The 14037-nt window shown below is 44.3% G+C and overlaps 1 protein-coding gene across 1 annotated transcript in view; it reads right to left on the bottom strand.

Moving 5' to 3' along the window:
* The window catches only part of SLC23A2 (solute carrier family 23 member 2), a 134411-nt gene extending 120700 nt beyond the window's left edge, over positions 1-13711 (bottom strand). Inside the window, exon 1 of the mRNA XM_059037631.2 lies at positions 13602-13711. The gene's annotated coding sequence lies outside the window, so the exon portion shown is untranslated. The remainder of the gene's footprint in view (positions 1-13601) is intronic.
* Between the last annotated feature and the right edge of the window lie 326 nt (positions 13712-14037).

The following is a 14037-nucleotide window of genomic DNA, read 5'->3' as shown; positions in this document are numbered from 1 at the left end:
AGGAGCACTGACTTGAAGCATGTTTTTCAAACATCACATAATGACTCACCAGAGTGAGTAGAGAAATCAATGCAGTGGGCTGGGGCCAGCAACCGTTTTAATTAAAAAATAAATAAAAGAATGGAATAGACTAGAAAAAAAATATCAGAATGTATTGCTCCTAGTACAGATACATATATTCTCAAGAAATTTTTCAATTAAAAACATATAATTCGGGCTTCCCTGGTGGTGCAGTGGTTGAGAGTCCGCCGGGTTCATGGCCCCGGTCTGGGAGGATCCCACATGCCACAGATCGGCTGGGCCTGTGAGTCATGGCCACTGAGCCTGTGCGTCCGGAGCCTGTGCTCCACAGTGGGAGAGGCCGAGACGGTGAGAGGCCCGCATACAACAACAACAAAAATAAATAAATAAATAAATAAATATATATATATATATATATATATATATATATAAAATTCTTGCTAACACATATATGTGGAATCTTAAAAAAAAAAATGGTCATGAAGAACCTAGGGGCAAGAGGGGAATAGAGACGCAGACCTACTAGAGAATGGACTTGAGGATATGGGGAGGGGGAAGTGTAAGCTGGGACAAAGTGAGAGAGTGGCACGGACATATATACACTACCAAATGTAAAATACACAGCTAGTGGGAAGCAGCCGCATAGCACAGGGAGATCAGCTCGGTGCTTTGTGACCACCTAGAGCAGTGGGATAGGGAGGCTGGGAGGGAGGGAGGGAGACGCAAGAGGGAAGAGATAAGGGGACATATGTATAACTGATTCACTTTGCTATAAAGCAGAAACTAACACACAATTGTAAAGCAATTTACTCCAATAAAGATGTTAAAATATATATATATAATTCTTGACAATACTACCCAGATTGATCTACAGATTCACTGTAATCACTATCAAAAATTCCATCTGCCTTTTTGGCAAAAATTGACAAACTGATCCTAAAATTCAAATGGAAATGCAAAGGACATAGAATAGCCAAAACAATCTTGAAAAAGAACAAAATGGAGGACTCACGCTTTCCAATTTCAAAACTTAATACAAAGCTGTGGTAATTAAGACAGTATAGTACCAGTATACAGATAAACATATAAATCAACAGAATAAAATTGAGAATTCAGAAATAAATCTTAACATTTGTCAGGTGATTTTTGACAAGGGTGCCAGGACAATTCAATGGGGGAATGAATAGCCTTTTCAAAAAATGTTGCTGACATGACTGGAAATCAACACATAAAGGAATGAAGTTGGACCCCTACCTCACGCCATATACAACAAGGATCAAAGACCCAAATCTATGAAATAAACTATAAAACTCTTCAAAGAAAACACAGCAGTAAATCTTCTTAGATATGACAACAAAAGTACAAGCAACAAAAAAGGAGAAATGGGACTTTGACAAAATTAAAAACCAGAAGTTTTTAATTAAAATTTCAGAAAGTTTAATTTAGAACTCAGTTTCAAAGGACACCAGCAAGAAAGTAAACACAACACATAAAATGGTAAAAGTTATTTGTAAAGTATATATCAGATAAGGGACTCATATGTCAAATATATTAAGAAAGCTTACAACTCAACAATAAAAAGACAATACAATTTACAAATGGGCAAAGGATTTGATAGACATTTCTCCAAAGAAGACATACAATGGGTCAACAAGCACATGAAAAGATGCTCCACACCATTAGGAAAATGCAAATAAAACCCACAAGACACACTTCACACCCACTGAGATGGCTACACTCAAAGGCAGACAATAATGCATGTGGAGAAATTGGAACCATCATAAATTGCTGATGCACCCACTTTGCAAAAGTTTGGCAGTTCCTCAAAATTTTAAACACAGAATTACCATATAATCCAGTAATTCCACTCCTTGATATTTACCAAATTAAAAACATTATCACACAAAAACATGTACATGAATGTACACAGCAGCATTATTAACAGCTGAAATCTAGAAACATCCCAAAAGTCCATCAACTCATTAATGGATAAACAAAATGTGGCACTGATTCTTGCGACAAGGTGGATGAACCATAAAAGCATTATGCTAAGTAAAAAGCCAATCACAAAAGACCACATATTGCATGATTCCATTGATATGAAATGTCCAGATAAGGCAAATTCACAGAAATAGAGTACAGATTAGTGGTTGCCAAGGCCTGGTAGGGGGAGGGAAGAAAGGGGAATGACCGCTAACAGGTATGGGATTTCTCTTTCGGGTGAAAAACAATGTTCTGAAATTAGATACTGGTAATGGTTACACAAATCTAAAAACAACTGAAGTGTACCTTTCAAAGGGTAGACTTTATGGTGTGTGAATTGTATCTCAATAATGCTTTTTTTTTAAGGCTATTCGGTCAAGTGCCCCGCCCTTTCCCTGTCATTCCCACAGAACCTCATATGGTTCCTTTACCATACAATAAAAAGGTTATTTATTCGTACTAACTCAAAGGCCTTACTTCCAGCCTTACATTGCATGACCAGATCACAAAATCGATTTGGGTGACACAACTAATTTTTTTAGTTAGTGAAACAGAAATAGAAAATATCAGAATACACAGCATATAATGTTTTTGTGACACTTGTTTTTGAGATACACACACACAGACACACAGACATATATATGTTGATGAAAAATGAGTCAGTCAAAACCAAGTCTAGAAAATATATTTTAGGAGTTAATTGACACCTATTCAAGAAACAAAACAAGGGACTTCCTTAGAGGTCCAGTGGTTAAGACTCTGCGTTTCAAAGGCAGGAGGGCTCAGGTTCGATGCCTGGTCGGCGAACAAGGATCCCACAAGCCACTTGGTGTGCACCCCCACCCCACAAAAAGAAACACAACAATAAGTACAAAATCTCAGAGGCAAAAACAAATTGAAAGAAAATTGAAACCACTTTGGAGCATCACCCTAGGCAATGAACTAAGCATTAGAAAAAGTGAACTGGGGACTTCCCTGGTGGCACAGTGGTTAAGAATCCACCTGCCAGGGCTTCCCTGGTGGCGCAGTGGTTGGGAGCCTGCCTGCCAATGCAGGGGATGCGGGTTTGTGCCCCGGTCCAGGAGGGTCCCACATGCCGCGGAGCGTCCGGAGCCTATGCTCCGCAGCAGGAGAGGCCGCAGCAGTGAGAGGCCCACGTACTGCAAAAAAAAAAAAAAGAATCCACCTGCCAATGCAGAGGACACGGGTTCAAGCCCTGGTCCGGGAAGATCCCACATGCTGCAGAGCAACTAAGCCCGTGTGCCACAACTACTGAGCCTGCACTCTAGAGCCCAAGAGCTACAACTACCAAGCCCGCATGCCACAACTACTGAAGCCCACGCACCTAGAGCCCAGGCTCCACAACGAGAAGCCACCACAATGAGAAGCCCACGCACCACAGTGAAGAGGAGCCCCCCGCTCACCACAAGTAGAGAAAGCCTGCGCGCAGCAGCAAAGACCTAATGCAGCCAAAATATAAATTAATTTTTTTAAAAAAAGTGAATTGGACCCCATGTCTGTTTTTATTGATCTAGTGAAGTAATAAAAGGTGTTCTACCCCATTTACCTCCCAGGACTTCTGTGTGGGTTCAGAGGAGCCTCCTGCTCCTAGGATATTCAGGATCCCTGCTGGAAATGCAAGGCCCCAACTTTTTGACTGGGTGTCAAAAAGCAGGTACAAAAAGGAGAACATAAAGGGAAAAATTGATATAGCTAGTATATTGTTTACCTTCACAGGCATGAAAAAATAATGAGAAACAAGAACCCACAAAACTTCTCTGAGGGAGAGAACATTTTCAAAGACTGGGGGTCAGAATCCCTGACACAAAAGATGCAAACAGCACAGAATATCTGAACCTGAAGGAAAGATATAACTTGTATAATTCCTTCCAGCAAGAAATTTGAGGTCATCCTTAAATCAGCATGGAAACTGAATTTAGAGAATTACCACAAAAACAGGGACAGACTCTACCAAGAAGTTTTTTTATGGTACATAAAATTCCAGAGTCAATGTCAAGGTGACAAACTTTGTTCATTCAAAACACTATGTATACTGTAATTTAGTGAAAAAGACATTGAAAATAGGACACTTTACTACCATTAAAGATTATATACAATAATGCATTCCAATAAATATTGAAAATAAGAAGGACCACTACCACATTTAAACCTGTTGTGTAAGTACTCTGCATTTTACATTAAGAAAAAAGTATTTAAGAAGAAAAAAAAATGATGGTTTGCAGCTATTATGACTGCCTACCTAAGAAACTAAAGAGAATCAACTGAAAAGTAAGAATAACAGAGTTTGGTTAGGTAGTACACCAGGCACAGTGCTATTTCATTTTCCTTGTTGACACACAAAATGACTCTGTTTCCCAGCTCCCTTGCATCTAGGATAGGGCCAAGAGACTGTGGAAGAAAATACTACCAACTCCAAGCTTGACCCATAAAAAAAATCTTCCATACACAAAATTTGCCAAAGTCTGGCAAACTTAGAGGCCAGATATTGTGTTATAAGATGGAAGGAGTCTAAATCCCTGACTCACCAGTTAAGGGAGAACCACCTAGAAAAATGTGAGCAAGAAATAACTTTTTATTTTGTCAAGTGTACAGATTTTGGCTAGCATTAACTAAGCTGAACAACATAGGAGGTCAGTTATAAGAGATATAGACTGAAGGCAGTATACTTGCTTTATACCAATTAGGAAATAGTGTATATGTAAGGGAGAAGGAGGAAAATCACCTCATTCTAAATAGCAAGTATTTTAAAATAAAGAGCAATCAATAAGTGATCTGTAGGGCTTCCCTGGTGGCGCAGTGGTTGAGAGTCCGCCTGCCGATGCAGGGAACACGGGTTCGTGCCCCGGTCCAGGAGGATCCCACATGCCGCGGAGCGGCTAGGCCCATGAGCCATGGCCACTGAGCCTGCGCGTCCGGAGCCTGTGCTCCGCAACGGGAGAGGCCATAGCAGTGAGGCCCGCGTACTGCAAGAAAGAAAAAAAATAAGTGATCTGTAGACCATACATTAGGAAGAATCTAAAAAATGAGACCTATTAAAGATCTGTATGAATCAAAAGATTTGTTTATGGACAGAACAATTCAGTATTATAAAGATGAAAAGTCTCCCCAAATTAACATACATTCAATGAAACTGTCCATTAGAAGTTGTTTTGAAACCCTAAACTGAAACATACTGGGAAAAAAACTGAGCATAGGCACTATTACATAGTAAAGCCTACTATAAAGTGATTATTATGATGAAAATAGCAAGGTCATGGCTAAGGAATACACAGATAAATGGAATAACACAATAAGTCCCATGACAGATATAAGGATTCAGCATATGATTATGGTTAATAAGTTAATAAGAAAAGAATGAATTAATGAATAAATGGTATTGGAATTAATGTAGAGAAAAAAATCCTTACTTCATACCATACTCCAATACAAATATAGCTGAATATTAAAAAAAGAACTAAGAGAAAATATACATGCATATTTATAAAATCTTGGGATAGAGAAGGCATTGGAAAGATAAACAACTGACAGATTTGAATTCAAAGCATAGAGCATATATTCACAACTTATGACCAAAAATTCAAATTTTTTTAAATTTATTTTTTTATTGAAGCATAGTTGATTTACAATGTTGTGTTAATTTCTGCTGTACAGCAAAGTGACTCAGCTATACACATATACACATTCTTTATATTCTTTTCCATTATGGTTTATCCCAGGATATTGAATATAGTTCCCTGTGCTGTACAGAAGCTTGTTTTTTATCCATTCTATATGTAACAGTTTGCATTTACTAACCCCAAACTCCCACTCCATTCCTCCTCTACCCCCTCCTCTACCCCCTCCTCCCCCTTGGCAACCATAAGTCTGTTCTCTATGTCTATGAGACTGTTTCTGTTTCATAGATAAGTTCATTTGTGCCATATTTTAGATTCCACAGGTAAGTGATATAATATGATATTTGTCTTTCTCTTTCTGACTTACTTCACTTAACATGATAATCTCTAGGTGCATCCATGTTGATGCAAATGGCATTATTTTGTTCTTTTTTATGGCTGAGTAGTATTCCATTGTATATATGTACCACATCTTCTTTATCCATTCATCTGTCAATGGACATTTAGGTTGCTTCCATGTCTTCACTACTGTGAACAGTGCTGCTATGAACATAGGAGTACATGTATCTTTTATTTTTAATTTTTAAAATTATTTATTTACTTATTTGTTTATCCATGTTGGGTCTTAGTTGCAGCACACGGGATCTTCACTGCAGCATGTGGAGTCTTTTGTTGCAGTGCACGGGCTTCTTCCTAGTTGTGGTGCAGGGGCTTCAGAACATGCAGGCTCAGTAGTTGTGGCACACGGGCTCTCTAGTTATGGCGCACGTGCTCTCTAGTTGTGGCACACGGGCTCCAGAGCACGTGGGCTCAGTAGTTGTGGAGCACGGGCATAGCTGTGGAGAATGGGCATAGCTGTCCCGCAGCACGTGGATCTTAGTTCTCTGACCAGGGATCGAACCCGTGTTCAATCTTAACCACTGGACCAGAATTAAGAATTAAGAATCTTAACCAGATTCTTAACCACTGGACCACCAGGGAAGTCCCTGTATCTTTTTGAATTATAGTTTTGTCAAGATATATCCCCAGGAGTGGGACTGCTGGATCGTATAGTAATTCTATTTTTAGTTTTCTGAGGAACCTCCATACTGTTTTCCATAGTGGCTGCACCAACTTACATTCCCAACAACTGTGTAGGAGGGTTCCCTTTTCTCCACACCCTCTCTAGCATTTGTTTAAAAAACGCAAATCTTAATAGCATATTTCTCAAGGAAAGTGAAAGCAGGATCAAATGTAACATGTCTAACAGCATCAATTTTACTCAAAGATTAGGGAGGAAAAGTGTTTCATGTTAAACCAAGCACTGATGTTTCTGGAATAGAATATAAACTTTACATTAATTTTAGATAAAAAGACTTAAAAGTGTCATGCTTTTTATACTCCTTAACACTTCAAAATATGCATATATTCCCCCATACCATACTTATGTGGAATAATTTGTGAAGCAATGTATTAATATAGAAAGAGATCCTGAGGGACTTCCCTGGTGGTCCAGTGGGTAAGACTCCGCACTCCCAATGCAAGGGGGGCTGGGGTTCAATCCCTGGTCGGGGAACTAGATCCCGCATGCATGCAGCAACTAAAAGTTCGTGTGACACAACTAAGGAATCTGCATGTCGCAACTAAGAGTCCACGTGCCTCAAGAGCTCACGCAGCCAAAATAAATAAATAAATACTTTTTTAAAAAAGAAAGAAAAAGGAAGAGCTCTTGATAATAAAATATGAACTCAAACTTTTTTTGTCTTTTGGCTGCACCACACGGCATGTGGGATCTTAGTTCCCCGACCAGGGATGGAACCCATGCCCCCTGCATTGGCAGTGTAGAGTCTTAACCACTAGACCACCAGGGAAGTCCTGAACTCAAAACTTTTCAGCACTGACCACATAAGTGTTACTATGAAGCAGGGATAAGCAAACTTTCTACAAGAGCCAGATAGCAAATATTTTAGGCTTGCAGGTCATATGGTCTCTTGAATGGGCATGACTATGTCCCAGTGAAACCTGATTTACAAAAACAAGTGCTGGTGGTTCCCCAATCAGCAGCATCCTCATCATCTGGGAACTGGTTAGAAATGCAGACCAGGCCCCATCCCAGACCTTCTGAATGAGAAACTCTCAAGTTTAAGATCTATCATGTTAGACAGGAAGAGGCTGTACCCCCTACCAGGTGATATGCCTTTGGAGACAGCAAAGAATTTAAGCCAGCACTGCAGAGGGGACAAGAAAGCCACAATGAATTGGAGACTGAAATCCCAACTACAGCGGAATTGTGAGAAACAGCGTTTCAAGCAGTGCTTTTCATCAGAAGTTGGGGAGAAGACCATCCACTGAGTCATTATACCAAGACCTCTATAATGAAGCCTTGGTCCAGAATGGAAAAGTTAATGCAGGTTTAATTAACGCTGGGTCATATATGTCTTCACTTGAACAAAGCGAAGCCACCTCAAAGGAAGCCTGTATAAAAGAAATGTGCATGTGTTGGGGTAGGGGGTTGTGGAAGGATCCTGCAGGAATAAATGACGGAAAGGAAGGAGCAAAGGACCCAAGCTGGGATGCAGAGAAGAAAACACTGAGCCTGGAATGAACAACAGGATGGATAAGAGGAGGCAGGAGAAAGCGAAGACGATCTGTTCTCCTTCAGCCTCAGCATGTACCCTCCACACTGCCCCAAAGTTTCCTACAATGCACATCTCTACAAGTCACTCCCCTTCTGGGAATTTCTTGGTGGTCTTCCAGACAAAATTCAAGCCCCATAATATAGTATCAAAAGGACCTTTAAGCTCTGTACACCCTTTCCACCCACCTCATCCTCAGCCTCCCTCCAACCATCCTGACACATTGAACTCCTCTCACAAACCTCTCCACCTTTACTCATGCCATTCCCACCTCCCCCTCCCCCACACCCACCCAATGGAGCATAGCAATCAGACCAGCCCTGGGTCAAATTCTGACTCAGCTATTATGACCTTGGGCAAGGAGTTGCCCACCATCAACTTCAGCATCCTCAGATGTAACATGGGAATAGTAATACCTATTACCATATGGCTGCTGTGATTAAATGCCATTAGTAAACACAGGAAGTGCTAGGCAAAGCACCTGTTGACCAACTGACACTAGTTTCCCTGCCCTCTTCTATGCCAACAGGAGCTAAGAAACACAGACCTTCAGGCAAGACTTGGGAATAGCATTCTATCATTGAAGGTCCCAAGGTGTACTGGAGCATTAAGAGCAGAATTCAAGACCCAAGAGTTAAGTTAGAAAAGTTTATCAAGCTCCAGTTACTTCACTGATAAGATGCAGACCAGAACCACGTTGGCTGCCAGCTGCTGAAACCAACAATAGTGACCTCAAGTGTTCAGCACATAGCCAATACCCATTGGCACCATCATTATTGCACTGGCCCTATCACATGGGGCTCATTGTCTAGTCTTTCTTGGGTCTCCTCTACTGCTTAGAGAGGCTCCTGGAGAGAAGAGTTTTAAACTGCTCTTGAGTTCAACTTAGAAGATGGGAAGATTCAACTCGGTAAGAGTCACATGCACATAAATGAGAGACAGGTGGCCACCCAGATGGGTGAACCTCCACCAGGCACTCATTGAGATGCCCCAGGGCAACTGACACAAGGAGACTGAAAGATCAGCTGCTTTGGGAAAAACCTGTGGAAAGAACCCGTGAATAAAGGCTTTCTGGACCATAGACCATAAAAAGCCATGGTTTGTGGCAACCAGGCAACATGAGGCACAGTGCAACCCTGACCCCCTCACTGAAGGAGGAAACTGAAGAACTCATCGAGGTTACAGAGAAACAATGATGAAGGAAGAACTGGAGTCAAGACCATGGCCAACAGGAAGAGGCTGCAAGCTGCACTCTTAAGTTGCTGAAAAGTTCACAGGCAGTGAGACTACTTGATTCAAGTCCTAAGTATGATCCTCCATGAGCCTATGCAGTATCCACTACTGTACCCATTACACTTGAATACTTAGATATTTCTGTATATAGTGTATATGCAAATCATGTCTACCACACTTCCTAAGATGTAGGGACTTGTCAGAGGCCATTTTTGATGAATCCGAATTTTTGCTTTTTGTGCTACCTTTAGATTTTAGGCCTGCATAACAACAACAACAACAACAAAAATATGAAGTAATGCAAGAGATGGTTATGAAAAAACGAGTAGATGGAACTTTCCTTCATGGGGTAAATTTTCAAGGAGGATCTTAGAGGTCACCTAGACCTGAGGTGAGGAACTTAGCTGACTGAGGTCAGAGGAGAGAATTAAGACAAAGGACAATGAGAAGTTCCCAAGAAGAGTTACATTTCCATGGAAGAAGACCTCCCCCAAAACATCCACCCTCTGCTTACCACTGCATTTAGTTGCATCAGGTTGGCATGGCAACTTAACTTATGCGGCATGTGGCTCCTGGGGCAGCCACTTTCCTTCTAGGTGCTTAGGCCAGAAACCCTGCCGTTGCCTTCGACTCCCTCTCTCACCCTCCACAGACAGTCCATCAGCAATCTCCTCAGCCCCACCTGAGACACTTCTCACCACCACCCCACCGGCACCCACCTCCACTCAATCACCATCTTCAGCCCTGTACTAGCTGCCTGCCCTGCAGCCCTACCCTGCTCACCCTGACCTCATTCTATTCTCACACATCAACAACCAGCATCTCTCTATCCCTCCTCTATTCAAAACTCTCCAATGGCTCCTACCCCACCTCAAAGTAAAATCCACAGGGCTTTCTAGGTGCCACACAGCCTTAAATGATTCAACTCCCGTCTTTCTGACCTCAGTCATTCTTTCTCCTGCCTCAGGGCCTTTGCATCTGCAGTTTCCTCCACGGAATGCTCTTCCCCCAGATATCCATATGACTCACTTCCTTCACATCTTCACTCAACGATGACTCAGAGCTTCCCGTTCTACATTTCCTACAATTTCAGCTCCCACGGCAACACTTAATACCCCCAATCCTGCCAGATTCTTCTTCAGAGTACAAAGTCTCATTGTCTGCCTCCAGGCTAGAGTGTGAGCTCTGTGTGGGGAAGAAATCTCTATGCAGCATCTGGAGCACCAAGATAGTTACCTGGCACACAGTCAGCAGTCAATACATGTATTAAATGTGGCGAGGCCTGTGAAAAGCATAAGTTGCAAGCAGACCTCAATTCTTAGAGAGACAACAATCTAGAACCGGTGACAAAACAACAGGCCAGAAATAGCAAAGCCAGGGAGAAAATGAAGAGAGTGCCATAAGGAGCACAAAGGACCAGTTTAAACCGCTTAGTAGTAGCTCACAGCTTAACCTGAAGCAGGAATGCTCCCCAGCAAAAGAAAGAAAGCAAGCCCAGACTCAGGCCCTCTGAGGAGAGAATAACTGGAAAAACAGCAGGGAATGAAAATGAATTAATGAGGTTACCTGGCACTGGGAACAGATTAGCGTGTTGGGAGTTTTTTAGGCAAGGCCTGGAAACAGGTCAGGGAAGGACTGAAAAATGTTTAAGTTAAAATAGCATGAGGGACTTCCCTGGTGGCGCAGTGGTTAAGAATCCGCCTGCTAATGCAGGGGACATGGGTTCGAGCTCTGGTCCGGGAAGATCCTACATGCCGCGGAGCAACTAAGCCCGTGGGCCACAACTACTGAGCCTGTGAGCCACAACTACTGAGCCCACGTGCCACAACTACTGAAGCCCGCGCACCTAGAGCCTGTGCTCCACAACAAGAGAAGCCACCCCAATGAGAAGCACAAGTACAGTGAGACAAAGAGTAGCCCCTGCTCGCCGCAACTAGAGAAAGCCCGCGCGCAGCAACTAAGACCCAACACAGCCAAAAATAAATAAATAAATAAAACAGTATAAGAGGATTAAATAAAAATAAGTTTTTAAAAAGCTTTCATTTACAAGTACAAAGCACTATATAATTGCAAATTATGACTGCTGACTTTTAATTCCCTTAACCATAATGGGAAAAACCATTAAGTCACCAGTGATGCCAGAAATGAGTACCCAAATGGATCCCAGGTTTGTCTCTGGAGACACTGAAGATGGCAATAACCAACTCAGGATTTCCAGTATCCAACACACTAGACCTTAGGCCACTTGAAGGCAAAAGATTGGGTTTTAGTCAATAATATTTGGATTAACAGCACTTGTCACCAAATTAGCTGATGTACATCTAACTCATTTCTGCAATGATACTATAAATCCACTAGCCTTTGCTACACAAACCAGATAGGCAGTGTGGCATGAAACCTAGCAAAACCCTATCCAATATTCTAGACAGGTACTTTCATAGCATTTTTGAAACATCCTAACAGACATTAAAATTCGGCTTGACTGTGCTATAGTCAGAAAACACAACTGCCACACAGCCCTTTGGGAGCGGGAGGGAACTACTATGAAAATTTACTGAAATACCTAGTTTCTTAAAAAAAAAAAAAAAAAAAATCACTCCTGACTCCAAGCAAAGAAATCAAAAGAAAAATGCCCTGGTATTCAAAGAACGAAGCTGGGCACCATTTTGGCAACGACATAGTCTAGAAAGCAGATAGCTCATATTTAGGTTGTCAGGTGTAACAGGTGGTCAGCTGGACACACCTACTCATTCCCTTTTAACTAACAGGTATGTCATGAGGGCTTACACTGTGCACACCTACTGCTGGGCTTCTAAAAGGCAGGTGCCCAAAAGCTATTAAATTTTGGATGAGTGAAAAGAGACCAGTAGTGATAGGTTCACAAGTGACCCTGATAGAGTCAACCATGACCCTGTACAGAATTCAGAATTTCTGAGCCAAAAGGCCCTTTTTATAAATCTCACCAGACTCACCTTCAGGGGCCAAGTGGGCCAAGTCATATGCAAAGGTGAAAAGGCAGGTCTAGGCAACTTGGAAGGGCGAGGCCCCAGTCCAACAGCATTCAAAGGCAAAAATATAAAAATTAAAATGTTCCAACCATCCGTCTAATCTCTGGCTTCAGAGAGGAAGAAACTGGGTGAGGGAGATCACATGCCAATTAATGACAGCTCAAACTAGACTGTGCACGTCCTCACACTGCCTTCTCTGCACACAGACGTCCAAATATCAGCAGGGACAGCATCTTCCCCCTCCTCTCTCCCATCACTGCACGACTAAAAGTAGTCAGCAACTGCTAATGCCTCAGACCCAGAAATCCCTTATAAGTGACTTTCTTCCACCCGCAGTTGCCCTCACTTATCCTTTGGATTGACAATCAAGAATTTCCCATCAGTCATGCTTAAAACCCCCAGCCTGTAGGCCGAATCCCTATCAGATGCCCATCAAAGGAACATCTACAGTCATAGGAAGGAGAAAATTCTGCGCCCATAAACTAGTCCCACTCGAAAATGACAATTTCTCTTTCCAGCAAGGTGGCAACAAGGGGGACGGCGACCCCCGGGGAACTGGCCAGACAGAAAGGCCCTGGGGTCGGAGCGAAAGCTCCTAAAATTACTCGGCGCAGCCATTGTAGGGGAGAAAGAAGGCAAAAACGTAAAAGGCACCCCCCTCCGCTGCCCCTCTTGATGGCCCTGCATTCCTGGGGGCACGGAGATGCCCGCGCGCACCGCCTGCGGAGGGCCGACCGCAGAGCGACCCCAGGCCGCGCGGGCCGAGGACCGGGGAGGAGGCGGCGGCGACCGGGTCCCGGGGGGACCCCACTCGCCTCCCCGCGAAGCGGCCTCAGGGCCCGAACGAACGGCGGCTCCGGCCGCAGGCAGGGGTGAGAGCCCGGGGGCCCGGCGGGGCTGCGGGTCGCCGGGCATCCCGGGGCCCCACGGTCAGGGTGGCCGGGGGACCCCGGAGACGGGCCGGGGTGTGGGGTCGCAGGCCGCGCCGCTGACAGCGCGCGGGGGCCGTTCCTGGCCGGCCTCGTGGGCGCGGCGGGCCCCTCGCGACTAGGCCCGGCAGGTGCGGCCCGTGGGCCGGGCGGGGGGCGCGGCGGCCCGGCTCTCACCTGGCTGCAGATCGCCGGGCTCCCGTCCTGCCGCCGCTCCTCGGCTCCGCAGTAACCGCCGCAGCCTATGGTCCCCGCAACAGCCGCCTGCAAAATGGCGCCGCGAAGGGGCGGGCCAGGGGCGGGGAGCCACAGAACCGCCCGCCCCCGCGCCGGCCCGGACCCACCTCCCTCTCCGCGCCCGACCCCCGCCCTCTGGCCTCCCCCGAGGGAGGGGCTCCCCCTCAGCGCCTGCCAAGCTAGGCGAGCCGCTTGGCCTCCCAGGCGCCCCCCCCGCTCGTCGTCCTCTCCGCCCGCCAGGTTCATTTTATTTCCCGCCCCCCTGCGTGGAAATCGCCCCCCTTCTCGTTCCTTCCAGTCACACCTGCTTCTGGGGACCCACCTGGAATACGGAGTGCTCGCCCGGAGTCTCCCCCTCCTCGTACCCCCTTTTTAC

Source organism: Kogia breviceps, chromosome 14, assembly GCF_026419965.1.
Source record: "Kogia breviceps isolate mKogBre1 chromosome 14, mKogBre1 haplotype 1, whole genome shotgun sequence".
Classification (NCBI taxonomy): domain Eukaryota; kingdom Metazoa; phylum Chordata; class Mammalia; order Artiodactyla; family Physeteridae; genus Kogia; species Kogia breviceps.
This window is presented reverse-complemented; position numbering and strand designations above follow the sequence as displayed.